At 39.3% G+C, this 14,108-nt stretch overlaps 1 protein-coding gene and 1 pseudogene across 6 annotated transcripts in view; both read right to left on the bottom strand.

Annotated features, from left to right (window-relative positions):
* CTNNA2 (catenin alpha 2) overlaps window positions 1-14,108 on the bottom strand; it is a 967,153-nt gene that overhangs the window by 488,245 nt on the left and 464,800 nt on the right. The window lies entirely within an intron of this gene.
* LOC118605660 lies at window positions 5,163-5,281 on the bottom strand (annotated as a pseudogene).

Below are 14,108 nucleotides of genomic sequence, written 5' to 3'. Positions count from 1 at the left end.
CATCCTACTGCTAGCATCCCTACGTACCTCACAAAGTAATTTCTTCTTGTAAGATCTTGACAGGAATATTAAAAATTTAAAAACTTTTGTCTTTTACCTACAACGAAAAAATATGGTGTAGATTTTGGTAAAGAAGTCTGGTATAGAAAGTCTGGAGAAGAAGCAAGGTCCTTCATTCTACTGATACCACACTGAATTATGCATGGAAGTAAGAACATTCTTACAATCTTGGTGACTATGACAGAGCTCTCAAAAATGGCTCTTCCAGAATTTCCTCACTGCAAATGGAGAAAACCAGAGGACCCTTCCTTCTTTTATGCCACTCTGACCTTCCCTTTTCTGGAATCCAGACATCCAGCCAATACATTCAAACTGGACTCAGACACTTGGAATTTCTAATTCCATCTTCTGCCTGGTCCAAACTCTGCAGGTAACTATAGAAACTCATTAGTTCCATCTCTCTTCTGTACACACCTGTGACTCAGAGCCTCTGCTTGCTAGTGTGGGAGCCAAGCAGCCTGCAGAAGCAGTTAACAAAACCTAGCATGTTAAAGGGTTGTTTCATTAACCAGATGCCTCCATCCAGATCAAGTCTGATTTAGTCAATTTCAAAACTAGTACTGATGACCTCAGTTTTAAAACTCCCAATGGCTACTTGCAAGAGAAGAAAGTTTGATACAGGTAGAACTTTAGGGTATGTGTCAAGTTAAATTCTATTGATGACTGCACAGCTCTGGTCTATTATGTTAAAGAATTCCACAGAATCAAAGCAAATCACGTCTGAAAAGGCCAACATCCAAGTTGTTTCTTATATGAGAGCAAATGGAGGGGTGTGATAAAAAATCTGATATTTCTTTAGTGATGGGAGAGTCAAATCACTTCCCCAGAGAAGTTATTTTGCCTCTTTTCAAGAAGATAGGAATAACCCAATAATAATTACAATGTAACGAAATGAGGAACATGAGAAGTTACCTCCTGAGTGCAAGAAACCGCAGTGAGCAGTCTGTTATGCCCCTCCACATCCTGTGCTGAAAAAGATCTAATTAGGATACTGGTAAGACCATCCAATTGTCTCCCAGGTGACAAAGTAGAAACTCAATTGCTTAAAAGTGCTTCGAAACTAGAACATACAGAGAAGTAAACAAAGCTATTTGAGTCTGGCAGAGAAACCATATTCTGGTCATCTAATAAAGGTGCTTTTAAGCTCTAATTTTTGTTTTTCCTCTTCGGAGATAAAGATAGTTTTTAAGAAAATAAAATAGATCTACTAATTTTAACTTTTAAAATACTCCCACACTTAATCTAAATAATATTGCCATCTCATTTGAAGTCACCTGCCCAAAAACTACCTGCCCAGAGCGGAACCAAGAGTGTGAAAATAAGAAGCACTGGTCTCGGCGCAATGTAAACAGAGGCCAAAATATCTTTCTAGAAAGTATTTTGTTTGTTTGTTTTTTGGTTTAAAAATTCCTTGGAATTTACTGTGCTTTATTTATGTATTCATCTAGCAAAACAAATGAAGCACTTACCATAAACTATGTTCTACTATACTAGGTACTGGGAATACAGTTAGAGAAGCCAGGGCTGATGCTCCTCGATGTCACTTTTAGGACACTTTTCAAAAAAAAAAAATGCACACACACAACTTAGTCAACTAATTGAAAAAGAGAGAAATCTCATTAATTCTCTAAAATTATTAAACTAGAACAAAATAGCATCAGGTTACGAAATATGACACAAAGAACAATTCCATTTGGTAGGAGACTTACTCTAAATCTTCAACCATCTATTAGGACCCTGAAGAGAAACACACCTGTATCCAGGTCCTAAAAATACTAAAATATCAGTAGAATCCAAAGAAAACTAGAATGGGCTAAATAGAAACTTCACTTATTATGTCTCTTACACCTAGTCATAATCCTTTAGTTACTACAAAAAATAAGAATATAAAATCAATTAGTGTAAGACAGAGAAAAAAAAGGGAATTCATTTCTTTGACCATATTTGATTGGTTCGTGTTTTTGTTTTTTCCTCTTTAACCCTTTTCTGTAAGTCCACATTTTCAAATATGGACTTGTTACTCACTTCCTTAGCTAGTAAAAGTGCTTCTACTCGGGTTACTTGGTTATGTCAATGATTTTCAAAGGGGTGTTCTGTCTGTCTGTCTGCCTGCCTGCCTGCCTAATTGCCTGCCTGTCAGTCTGTCAGTCTTAGGGGAGTCACAACCTGGATAAAGCACAGAGAAAGGAATAACGTAGCACTAAGGAATAAAAGGAAGTTGGAAAGAGATTTATGAGGCTAAAGAAAGTTTTCTCTGGTTCAAATAAATTTTTAAAACAACTTATATCATGCCTTTTGGAAAGCTGAAATTCACAGGAGTTTGGTATTTTACAGGGAAGTGAGAAAGAGAAAAGGAAGGAACGGAGAGATGGAAAGAGGAGAGAGAATTTTCTTATCACGAGTTTCTGAAGGGAGCCATCCCTAGCGTTTACAGATTGCCACTTATCCTTGGAGATACATACCATCAGATAATGAAAACAGCCCCCACATGTTTTAAAATCCCCCATTTAAAATTTAAATTCATTAGTTTATGAGCTGCTGGGAATTGACAGTTTTACACCCCAATCCTCCTTGCAATTTATGTAAAGGATGCCATAAAACGGAATAGGGGAGCATCGCCAAGTGAAAACACCAAACACAAATTGCTAAATAAAAACGCAGCTAAAGCCGATTTGCTGTGGGTCATATAACCAAGAATGTCATTTTTATTAAGGGGAAGTTCTTTAAGCATTTGCTCCTCACCCAGCCATGCTTTTTTACGAACATTTAAAATATTAATGTACTGTTTTTATTGCTTCCCTCCTCTAACGGCATTTCTAGAACTGGTTCCACATATAAAATATGTCCCACGTATCTGCAACATGGCAAGCGTTTCTTTCTTTCGTTATTTTTTTTTTTTGTAGTAGGAGGGTGTGTGTGCCTGTGAGTGGTTTCTTTCTGACAGTTTATATCACACTAGACTGCAGTGTCCTGATTTTTGAGATTTTAATTACAATAAGCTTGATATATACTAGAGATTAGACTTTACATGGAGGTTTGGGTTTCATTTGTCTTCAATGTTAAAATTTAGCTCTTGCTTTTAAAACAAAGTTCACTGGGCCACACATATGAATTTCATATGCTACAAAGAGGAGGGACAGAAATGAATCAAGGAACTAAATCTCCACAGGAAAGATGTACCTGTCAGGGTCTACACAAGTTATTTCCAATGGGGACACCTCAGACACCCTAATTGTTCATGTCTTCTAGGTCATTTCTAAGAAATCTTTGCCTGCTCCAATGTTGCAAAGCTCTCCAATGCTTCTTCTGCTAACTATAATTCTAGGTTTTGGTTCTGGTCTATAATCCATCCCAAGTTCTTTATACACAGAGTAAGGTAAGAATCAAGGTTGTTTCCCTATTGAGTTGTTTTGGTGTCCTTATCAAAAATCATTCGATCATATAAGTGTGGATCTATTTCTCAGTTCTCTATACTCTTCCATTGATCTCTTTTTCTCTCTTTTCACCAGTACCACACTGTCTTGACTATTGTAGCTTTAGAATGACTCTTAAGGTCTTTGTTGGAATGCTGTCTCTCTTTTAAAAGATTGTTCATATAAATTTATTCTTTTGCCTCTCCAAATGAAGTTTAATATCAGGTTGTCTCAGCTACCTCTTTACAAGGCCACCAGGCACAAAACATTTGTGAAGGTGCCTAGAGGAAGCTGGGAGAACAGGCCTTCGCACCTGAACCTTCAGGCTAACCTGGAGTATAAACTTAACGAAAAGCCAAAGGCATGTAGTGCTCTTCTAAAATCACTATTTTAATCAAGCCATGATTCCACAGAGCTGAGGGGTGTTCTCAAAGATTAAGGAATGAGGCAATAATGACACATTGAAAAGGCTGATCTTGTTTTATAGACTAACCTGTCTCCAGAAATACTTGGAAGGTTAATAAGCATGTAGCTAGGGAGCACGGTGGGGCCAGACAGGAGCACTGGGTAACCCATCAAGCCAGCTATCACACTCACCAGCACCTCCCAGAATCTGGGCCATAGAGTGGATACTTGGTGTATATTAGTCAATTGAAAGAGTAAGATATTTTCTATCATAAGTGCTCTCAAAGGCAGCGGCAGAATCTTAGTTTCTTTGCATCAATGGAGGAAATCATCCATGGTAGTATTTCTTTCAGAGGAAAAATCAAATAGGACTCATATTTCCTACAAAACCTAAAAAGAAACCACGTCATTCCCCAAACCTGTGTTTGGGACAAGATGAAAGGGAAGGAAGAAGCATGGAAGATAGGACATGCTTCACAAAGCCTAGGGAATAAGGGATGAACACAAAATGCCCTTGGCAAGACAAAATACATTAAAAACAAAAACAAAATAAAATAAAACGGCAACATCAGATGGAGCTGGAAGACGTTTGTTAGATACTACAGAGAGCCAGAAGAGGCCAAAACCCAAATGTCCCACCCTCTCATTCCTAGCCACTACTGGATCACATCAGCAATCCCCTAACTGTTCACTCTACTCGTTCTTGACCCCTTCAATCAATGGACAACAATGGCATGACTGTTCTAAACTATAATTAATGCAAGCCTTTCTCCTGTTTAAATCTTTCATTTATACCAAAGAGAAAATAGGCAACACCCCAAAGTCCTTGATCACATGGCCCGCTCCTCGCTGGCCTGCATTTTTCGCGTCAGCCATAGTTACCACTTTGCCAAAGCTTTGCACGTGCTATTCACTCTGCCTACAGCATCTATACTCGTTCTCATCCCAGGATTCAGATCAAACTTAATTCAATGCCTCCCAAGAAGATTTACTGATTTTCCCTGGAAACCATTTTGGAGTTGGTCTCTTGTCAAAACTGAAAATGTGCTGTGGTTAAAAAGTGTCTTTGTTCTCTGTAGGCTATGCATCCAGCACCAACTAACATCTAGTCAGCGTTTAATAAATGGTTGAATAAATAATTAAGTGAATGAATAATATGCCCAATAAACAATGAATAGCTTCATTTGCTATGAAGTTACAACCCTGAGTTTTTGCTCTGTGATAATTAAAATTGCTCCTTACCATTTATTTATTTATTTTTAATTTTAATTTATTTTATTTTTAGGCCTACAGCACCAGGTCTTCTCAGGTGGTCTCCCATCCAAGTACTAACCAGGTCCAACCCTGCTTAGCTTCTGCGATCAGACGGGATCAGGCTTGTTTAGGGTGGCATCGCCATAGACTCCTTACCATTTTTTTTAAATCATCATTATTAATGTATATTTTACATACTATATACTGTAAAACATTTACTATGCAAAACAAATTATATTATATATATATTTTAAGTGTACATTCAAAAAGTTTTTTAAAATTTACATCTTTATAACTACCACCACAGTTAGGACGTAGAACACTGTCACCCCAAACAGTACCCTGTCCCCTATCACAGTCAACACTCTTCTATTTATTACTTTCTGTCATTTGGGCAGGACCCAAGTCAGAAGCTATGAGAAAGAAGGACAAAGTGAGATGTGGGTGGACAAGTCCAGAGGAAGCATAATTAAGAAAAAAGAAAAAAAAAAAAAAAGGCCGAGAACTGGAATGCTGACTAAGACTGAAAAGTCATGGGTAAGTTGAGCAGCAGGGAACTCACGCTGTCCTGGGAGCCTACTGCCTTCCCCTGGACTGGCACAGAGCATTAAAGAGGTCTTCAGTAAACTCCCGTTGGCTTCCTTTTGAGTACTTTGGAAATTGTACCAGCGAGTACTTTGTGGCATCCAGACCATTTTAAATAAGGGCTCGGTAATTTATTGTCAGGGAGCTAGATACTCTAAGGAAAAAGAAAATTCTTATAACTTTTTTTTTTTTTTTATGGTCCCAAAGTAAGTTATAAGCTAATGAAAGCCAAGTCCTTAAACTGTGTAGTGCCCCTTTCCCCATAGGACCTCCATGCAAAATATATAACTGGTGATGAGTAGACAGTGGGTAGTTAATGAAGCATGTTAGAGTGTGACCTAATACACAGATGGATTCAACAGAAAAATAATAATTTATAAATATTATTTTATAGCAGTTAATATTTTGAGAGCTATGAGCTCTGCTCTTTGCTAAGCAAATTTTATGCACTATGGCATTTAATCCTTACACAGCCTGGGGAGATAGAAACTGTTTTCACCTTCATTTTGCAATCAAGGGAAAAGAGACACAAGGAGTGAAATAAATTGCCCAACATAAAACAGCTAGTAAGCTGGGAGGTCCAGATCGGAATTCAGGTTGAACTGACTCCAAACTCTTGCTCTTGATCACTGTGATCTGAGTTTTGACAGAGTAAATACCAAAAGCCATCCTGCCATACCAACCTGCCAAATGACTGAGGTGTCTACCATTAGAAATTACTTCTTTGGTGGAAACTGTATGATGGTATTATCAACCATTAACACTTAGCTATAGGTAATTCTTGCCATTAACACTAGTTATTATCTTGAATGGTATAAAACAGGCAACTTAGGAACAGGGATACTGGTGTTTGGGCATGGGAAATGGAGGAAAAGCTGAGGTATATTCATATGTCCACTTGAGTGACTTCCTGGGACAGCCGAAGGACAGAATGAAGTTGCTGAGCATCGGGCAGGGCTAAAATGCAAAAACGAAAGGAGGGAGTAACGTACAAGGAGAGGCATATGTATGAAGTCGTGGGAAAGAATCAAGGTCAAATACTGTATACCTACGCAGAGGTTTAAGTGGACTCTTCTAGATATTTGAAACTGCACGGTCTCATAGAAATAGCACAGATTTTTGAAAAGCCTCAGATCTAGGTTCACATATGTGTCAGCCAGAATCTTGTGGCAGTTATTAAAATATGTGTGAGGTTTAGTATCCTAATCTGAACATTGGAGGTCTACAATCTGCAATATTATTTGGGGAATTCCACTAAATTATGTGGAGAAACATGTCTTGTAAATTGTCTGCCATAGACTATTCAAAAACGCTCATCTTGTTTCCTTCCTCCTTTTTCCCCTTCGGGTTTAAGCAGTATCTATTCCATAAATGGTCATACCTGGGAAACAGCCCTGAGAATCTCTACTCAACCCTGAAGTTGCCTCAGAAGTGCAGGAGTCAGGCTGTTTGGTCTGATGTTCTTATAGCACATCTTGTTATTCAAAGGCTCCTGTGCTCCGCCGCACACGAACACACAATGAAGAAAGTGGGGGTCACACTGGCATTGTGCCATCTTCCCTAGTTCATCTGCTTTTTGCAAATGAATGGCAAGAATTTAAATAGCATTTTACATCGTGTCATTTCTAATCAAGCTACTATCTGTTTAAATGTTTTCTGTCATGGTAATTTTGTACAGTGGGTAATATGTAACTAGATGAGGCTTGTTCTTCACCTCAGAACTAGGATTCTCCAGGGGACCAATATGATGGCGTGTTCTTTGCATAATATACTTACTTGAGGAGCACAGTTGTTTTTTGAGGACATCATATCTGCAAGCTTAGGACATCAATCACATTGTTAAATAAATACCAAGTAAATAAATGTGTAAATAAATATTTTAAATCTCAATGCAATCTCTTCTTTCTAACATTATTTTCAAAAACCATTGGATAATTCTTCAGCTTAGCCATTGGCTCAGTAAAGAATCAAAAATAGATTTCGAGGTTAAAAGCTCTGGGCTCCATCAATAAGTAACTGCAGGTCACCAACAGAAAAGGCTGCCTGCAGGAAAATATTAGAAATAGAGAATTGAAAAATCACAGGACAAGCTCGTGATGGAATTATATGCAGTCATTAAAAATATTTTAGAATAATTTCTAGTGACACTGAAAAATGCTTAGGATATTATTGTGAAAGCTACAAAACACCATACGTGGTACGACTCCAGTCCTGTATGTATGTGTGTATGTTTGTGCATAATGTTTGTTTTACATTAATGACTGACCCCTGCTTGTCAGTCCGTAGGTTGTGAATTTCTTCCCTGTTGGCTGAGACTCATCAGCTCAAAAGTCTGCTGATGTCAAACTCAAACTTTTACACATTTTAAACATAGTCCAAGTAAGATTTTCAGCCATTTTCAGCCTGCTTGCTTTTCATATCCCAGGAAGCTGCTCCCAATATCTGCAGCCATAGATAAAATAGCCCAGGGCATAAAACCCCAGCCACTGCTGCTCTTCAGAGTTTTCTGACCCAGAGATCCCAACTTGCTGAGCTACCCCACCCAGATCCCTCTTTTTCTCGGGAGTTCCCATGCCCTGCTTTCCTCCTGAGTTACCGCCAGACGAAATAGCCTTTGGATAAACTCTGGCTTGGAGGAAATTCCCCTGGCAAACCTATCCTTAAAATGCCTATTGAGATTTGTGTGTGCTACTGCCACCTTGTGGTCATATCTTTTTCCCTTGATTAGCCCCCAAGTCCCTAGGATCCTTTACAATGTCAAGGTCTCCTATCCCTATGAGGTCTAGAGAAGATTGATGGATGGCAACCTCATGTCACCAACCCATATTTCTCCAAATATTTTCAGTGCTTACTATTTCATTTTTAAAAAATGAAATACTGAAATATTTCCTAATGAAGAAATGAAATAGGAAGCCTAAATGATTGTTTCACTTCATTTGCTTCAAAAGGAAAATCAGCCTCTTTCCTTAACTTCCAAACATAATACACTCATACAACACACTAGACTTACCTGGAGGTTTGATGCTGAGTTGGAGAGTCATTTACAATATTATCCAGTTGAAAATCGAGCACTGCTGTTCTCGGAAGTCTTTTTCAGATACCCTAACACCACAGACTCCTCTACTCTGTCCTATTTTCTCATTGATTCCCTCTCTTCACCACCTCTTCTCTCTTGCTCTTGCCCACCATAACTCATTGATCACAGGCAGTTTTAGTTGGAAGTGATGGGGCCAGCACGAACCTGAGTATTATTAGAATGGCAGACAAGTGTTGAGTTCCCAATAGCATCATCATCTTTGTAGCTGGTTTTGCCAAATTTCGCATAAGAAAATAGGGATACTTTAAAATTTATTTATAGTAAGCATTCTGATTTGTCAACATAAGAAACTTCCAAACCTGTAGATAAATTTTATAAGACTTTATTTGAGTCAAACTGATGACATAAGCCAGGAGTAAGATCTCAAATGCTTACGAGAATAACAGTTTTGCTGCTCCTTTTATGCATTTGAGATTAAGGAGAGAACGAAAGGTAAGTTAAGAAGTGAAATAAAGCAAATCAAAGATTGGATTATGAGAGAGTTAACACAATTATGTGCTCTCTTGAGGGTTAATACACCCTTCGAGGAGTAGTACTTCTCATATTTTAAAGATGTGTTGACCTAGATGCACAAGAATAATGGACAGGGCTGGCTTAAAATCTGTCACTAAAGAAGTCATTGCCTGGGGTGTATAACTACCCACCATGTCCTGCCCAGTTAGGAGTTTATGATCGGGTCACCCTATAAGGTTACTCGCCATGCACCCCTTTCTTTGTTGCCCACAAATTTTTGAGAGATAGTGATAGGAGAAAGAGACATAAAATCTTAAAGCTAAACAGTCTTGTCGAAAAGTAAAACAAATAAAAATGTAAGTAATACAGAGCAGTGAGGTACCAAAAAAGTACTTTTCGAACCTTAAACGACACAGAAATCGTGAGGGAGAATGAGCATCAAGAGCTCAAGTCCCCAGGAATCTGGCACCCAGCAGAACTAAAGCAGAGCTTGGAACCCCTGGCAGAGCATACTATGGAGGAAGACCCGGGGAAGAGGAGGAGGAAAGGTGGGCAACATTTTAGAGAAAGAACATGATCTGGGCAAAGCTACAAATATGAGAAGTCTGGGGAATTCTGAGTAGCCCAATTTGACTGGATAAACAGTGGGAGGAATGAAAAGTAGGCTAAGAGAGGCAGATGGAGCTAGATTAGGGAGAGATTAAGATATCAGGCTAAGGTTTTGCACTATATTTTAAGCCAGAGTTTTTCTAATTGAGAATTTGTGAGTCCCTCAGCGTCTCTCTATAGACTCTAGTTTAAGAAGCATCGCATGACTCAGAAAAGGGTCAAAATCTGCCAATACATAAGATTCCTTTGCCAAGGCATTTGGAACAACTCCTCTTCTCCTGAGCCTTAGTCTTAGCCTCTCTCCATGTCTCTCTCTCTCTCTCTCTCTCTCTTTCTCGCTCTCTCCCTCTCTCCCTCCCTCTCCCTCTCTCCCTCCCTCCCTCCCTCCCTCTATTACTCACTAACTCACTCGCTCGCTCAAAAACTGTACAGGAGCCCAACTTCATTATTTTCATTTGCAAGTTTTCCCAATATCCGTGAATCTCCCATATTATACCTAGATCAGAAATCATATATACTACCAGCTTTGAGGCCATGTGTACAATCACTTCAACAACCATACCCCTACTCCTGTCAACACCGCCATCTATTACCAAGTAGTATGTACAAGGCCAAACAGCAGTTTAGAAAAGAATCAATCCTCCTCTTACTCCCACTTTCCCCTCCCCCACACTAAGTGCAAGCTGGAACCCAGCTCCAATTGACTGAAAGTAAGGGCCTGTAATGACTTATCAGTCTCGGCAAGAGAATTCTATTACCCTGCAACCATACATCATGTGGTTTTCATCTCAGGTCCACACACCATGTCAGGGAGCCCCCAGAGGGAGTGGAACAGTAAATTCGCTCCCAGGTTAATAAAACTTTGTAGTAGGCCACACTGACAGACAAGGTTCTGACTGTGATATGTGAGATGGCAATTTCTGAACAGGTAACCAAATCTATATTTCAAAGTAAAAACTTATAAAGTTTCAAAGGAAGGCAAACAACAGAGCAAGATTCTACAAGTGACAGCACAGAATGGGGAGGTGCAGTATTCCAACAGAACTTTATCTGCCCTCTCCTCCTCCTTCCTTGCTACAATTCTTCCATCTAATAATGTGTTTTGCCCATAATTTTTCCAAGAAGATGGGGGCCATTCGACCTTCTCATGGACCACTAACAGCGGTTGGACAATACAGCACCAACGATGTAGCATCAATGTAACAAAACACAAAAGTGGTGTAGAGATGGGCTCAGGGTTGGGGACAAAATGATGTGAACCTTCTTGTAGTAGGATCAATAATGGCCCCTAAAGCTCTCAGATCCTAATCCCTGGAGTTTGTAAACATTACTTTGTTTGGAGAAAGGGTCTTTGCAGATCTGATTAAGTTAAGGGTCTTTACACAGGGAGTTTATCCTGGATTATCTGATTGAGCCCTAAATGCAATCATATGTATCCTTAAGAGGAAGATGTGTCACAATCAGACAGAAGAGGGGAAAACACTATGCCCAGGCAGACAGAGATTAGAGTGATATAGCCAAGGAACGCCAGCAGCCACCCAAACTGGAAGAAGCAAGAAACAGATTTTCCCCTAGAGTGTTCAGAGAGTGCTGGTCTGCCGACACCTTGATTTCAGCATAGTGGAACTAATTTTGGATTTCTGTACTCCAGAACTGTGAAAGCATAAATTTTGGTTCCTTTATGCAGCCAAGTTTGTGGTAATTTGTTACAGAGGCACAGGAAAATAATACACTTCTCAACCACAATCCCTTTAATATAGGCTATTTTTGGAAATAACCCAGAGTATTTCTGCTGGGCGTAATCCCACCAGTTATAAAGTAGACTTAAATGTAAAATTACCTTGTTAAGGAAGGTTGCAATGCCCATCCCAATTTCACTGCAAAGTCAGTTAGAGTAAATTGGAATTATCTCACCACACCAGAGGGGTAAACATGCCTGTGGCTAAATCATTAATCATTCCAGTAAAAATATATGACATAGCTCTTCATCCACGGACCATGGCTCATTCTAACCGCCACTAGTCAGGGGACTGAGTCTCCCAGAAGAACATGTACATGCTCATGGCAGTGCTCTGACAACAACTGCCGGATCTCTGAGCCCTGGAGAACGATCCAGCTGGCCATTCACTGTTTCCTAGTTTTTTTCCTTTCTTCCACTCCCACTCCCCAACTCCAAAGTTATAAATAAATAAATAAATAAATAAATAAATAAATAAATAAATCTGAACTGTCAAAAACTGTAGTATCAAATAAAAATGAATTGTAATTTGGCAATAGCGTCCAATCGCAACTTGGGCTTTCAGCATCAAAGAGGATTCCGGCTATTTTAATAAACAGTAAGATGAAAAGCAGCAAGCCTACAAAGCATAACCGAATTAAAAAAAAATCATAGCAATGTGCAAGGTGTTGCAATTATATTTCCAGTTAAAGAGGGATGGAGGAAGTTCAACTCCATTTTCAGCAATTTGCATGTTTCCCACAAAGAGCTTTGCTCTGGTTAATAGCCTTGATGATGAAGAGGAAAAGTGCGACCTCCCGGTTACCTAGCACCATTCCCTGCAGGCTCTCTAGGCACTTTGAAACACTTGGCACACTCAATTCTGCTGCTTCTCTTCCAGAAAACGGCCTCCAGCACTGCCTATGAGTGACACTGTAAGGATTCTCTTCTTAATCCTTAGCCTCTGACTCTAAGTCCTTCTCTTCCCATCGGCTAGTGCACCTATGCTTTCTCTCCCTCCCCATATCAAAACAGCTTTATTAGTTATCTACCGTTGCACCACAAATCACCCTGCAACTTAGAGACTTGAAGCAACAGCAAACATTGATTATCTTTCACAGTTACTATAGATCAGAAATCAGAGAGAGAGATGCCTAGCTGAGTGAGTGTCTGTGGCTTACAGTCCCTCATGAGGTTATAGGCAAGATGCTAGTTAGGGCTGGCTGGAGTCATATCAAGGCTTAACTGGAGCTGTAATACAAATTTCCATGTTGGCTCACATGCTTGGTAATTTTGTACTTGCTGTTGACAAAAGACCTTAGGTTCTATACACATGGAAGTCTCCATAGGTTTGCTTGAGTAGCTTCATGGCATGGCAGCTGGCTTTTTCCAGAATGAGTGATCCAAGAAAGTAAGGTAGAAGATGCAGTGTCTTTTATAACCCAGCTTCAAGAGTCACACTTTTTCTTCTGTAATATCCTTTTGGTTATACAGATCAACTTTATTCAATGTAGGGGTAATTTTTCACAGGGGTACGCACACCATAAGGCAAGGATCATTGGAGGCCATCCCGGGTACTAGCTAGCTACCAATAGCTTTTCCTTAAACTGCTGTGGGCATGCTAGTCTCTAAGACCGGGCTAGAGAATTGGAACAGATTTGGGCGCAGTCATCCTCTCCTGTCCTCCTGGAATAGAAGGTGGGGCTAATCTTTAAGTTCTTTGGGAGATTTCAAAGAGACAAGGAGTTATCTGAGTATAGATTCTATAGGCAACTGCCCATTCCTTAGGTGGATAGAGCTATGGTATGTTAAGAACTATTTTTCTGAAATGATGATAATGAAGATGATGATAATAAAATGCTTTTTGCAAGCTCTTATGGTTTACATCATTCTATTTAAAACTTATAACAACCCTATGAGGTCTGGAAATTAATTTATTTACCCAAGGTAAACAATTCAAGTGTCAGAGCCAAGATCGGGACCCAGACAGGTAGACACTATGTTCTTAGCATTCTATTATCCACTCCCTACAGAAGAGGAGTGAAGCAAAAAGATCATCTCTCCCTATCTAATTTTCCCCAGATTTCTGAGCTTTGGTACATTTTCCCCCCATCAAGTCATTCATGGTGGATGACATTAACAAGAACTACATATTTACATGGGTCTGTCCAAGATTATGACAATTCCTATCACACTGTACATAAATCCACTGATTTCTCAAAAAAAAAATTTAGGGATGTAAGTCAATGGAAGGGCTTTTATTTGCAAGATAAACTTGCATTTGCACTAATTTATATTTAAAAAATGTGAACCCTGTATAAACAGTTTCTTCAACCACTACTTGACACACTAGTTTATTGAGATTGTAAGTATGACAAATTTTTGGCAGAGTTGGCCCTGGTAATTCCTCTTGTCCCTTGCAATGTGACTTTGTCATGCTTCCCATCAACAGATGCAGCTTATTTCTCTTGCCCTCAAATCTAGATTTGGTCATGTGGCTTTCACTGGCCAATGG

Source organism: Rousettus aegyptiacus, unplaced genomic scaffold (assembly GCF_014176215.1).
Source record: "Rousettus aegyptiacus isolate mRouAeg1 unplaced genomic scaffold, mRouAeg1.p scaffold_m13_p_7, whole genome shotgun sequence".
Classification (NCBI taxonomy): Eukaryota; Metazoa; Chordata; class Mammalia; order Chiroptera; family Pteropodidae; genus Rousettus; species Rousettus aegyptiacus.
This window is presented reverse-complemented; position numbering and strand designations above follow the sequence as displayed.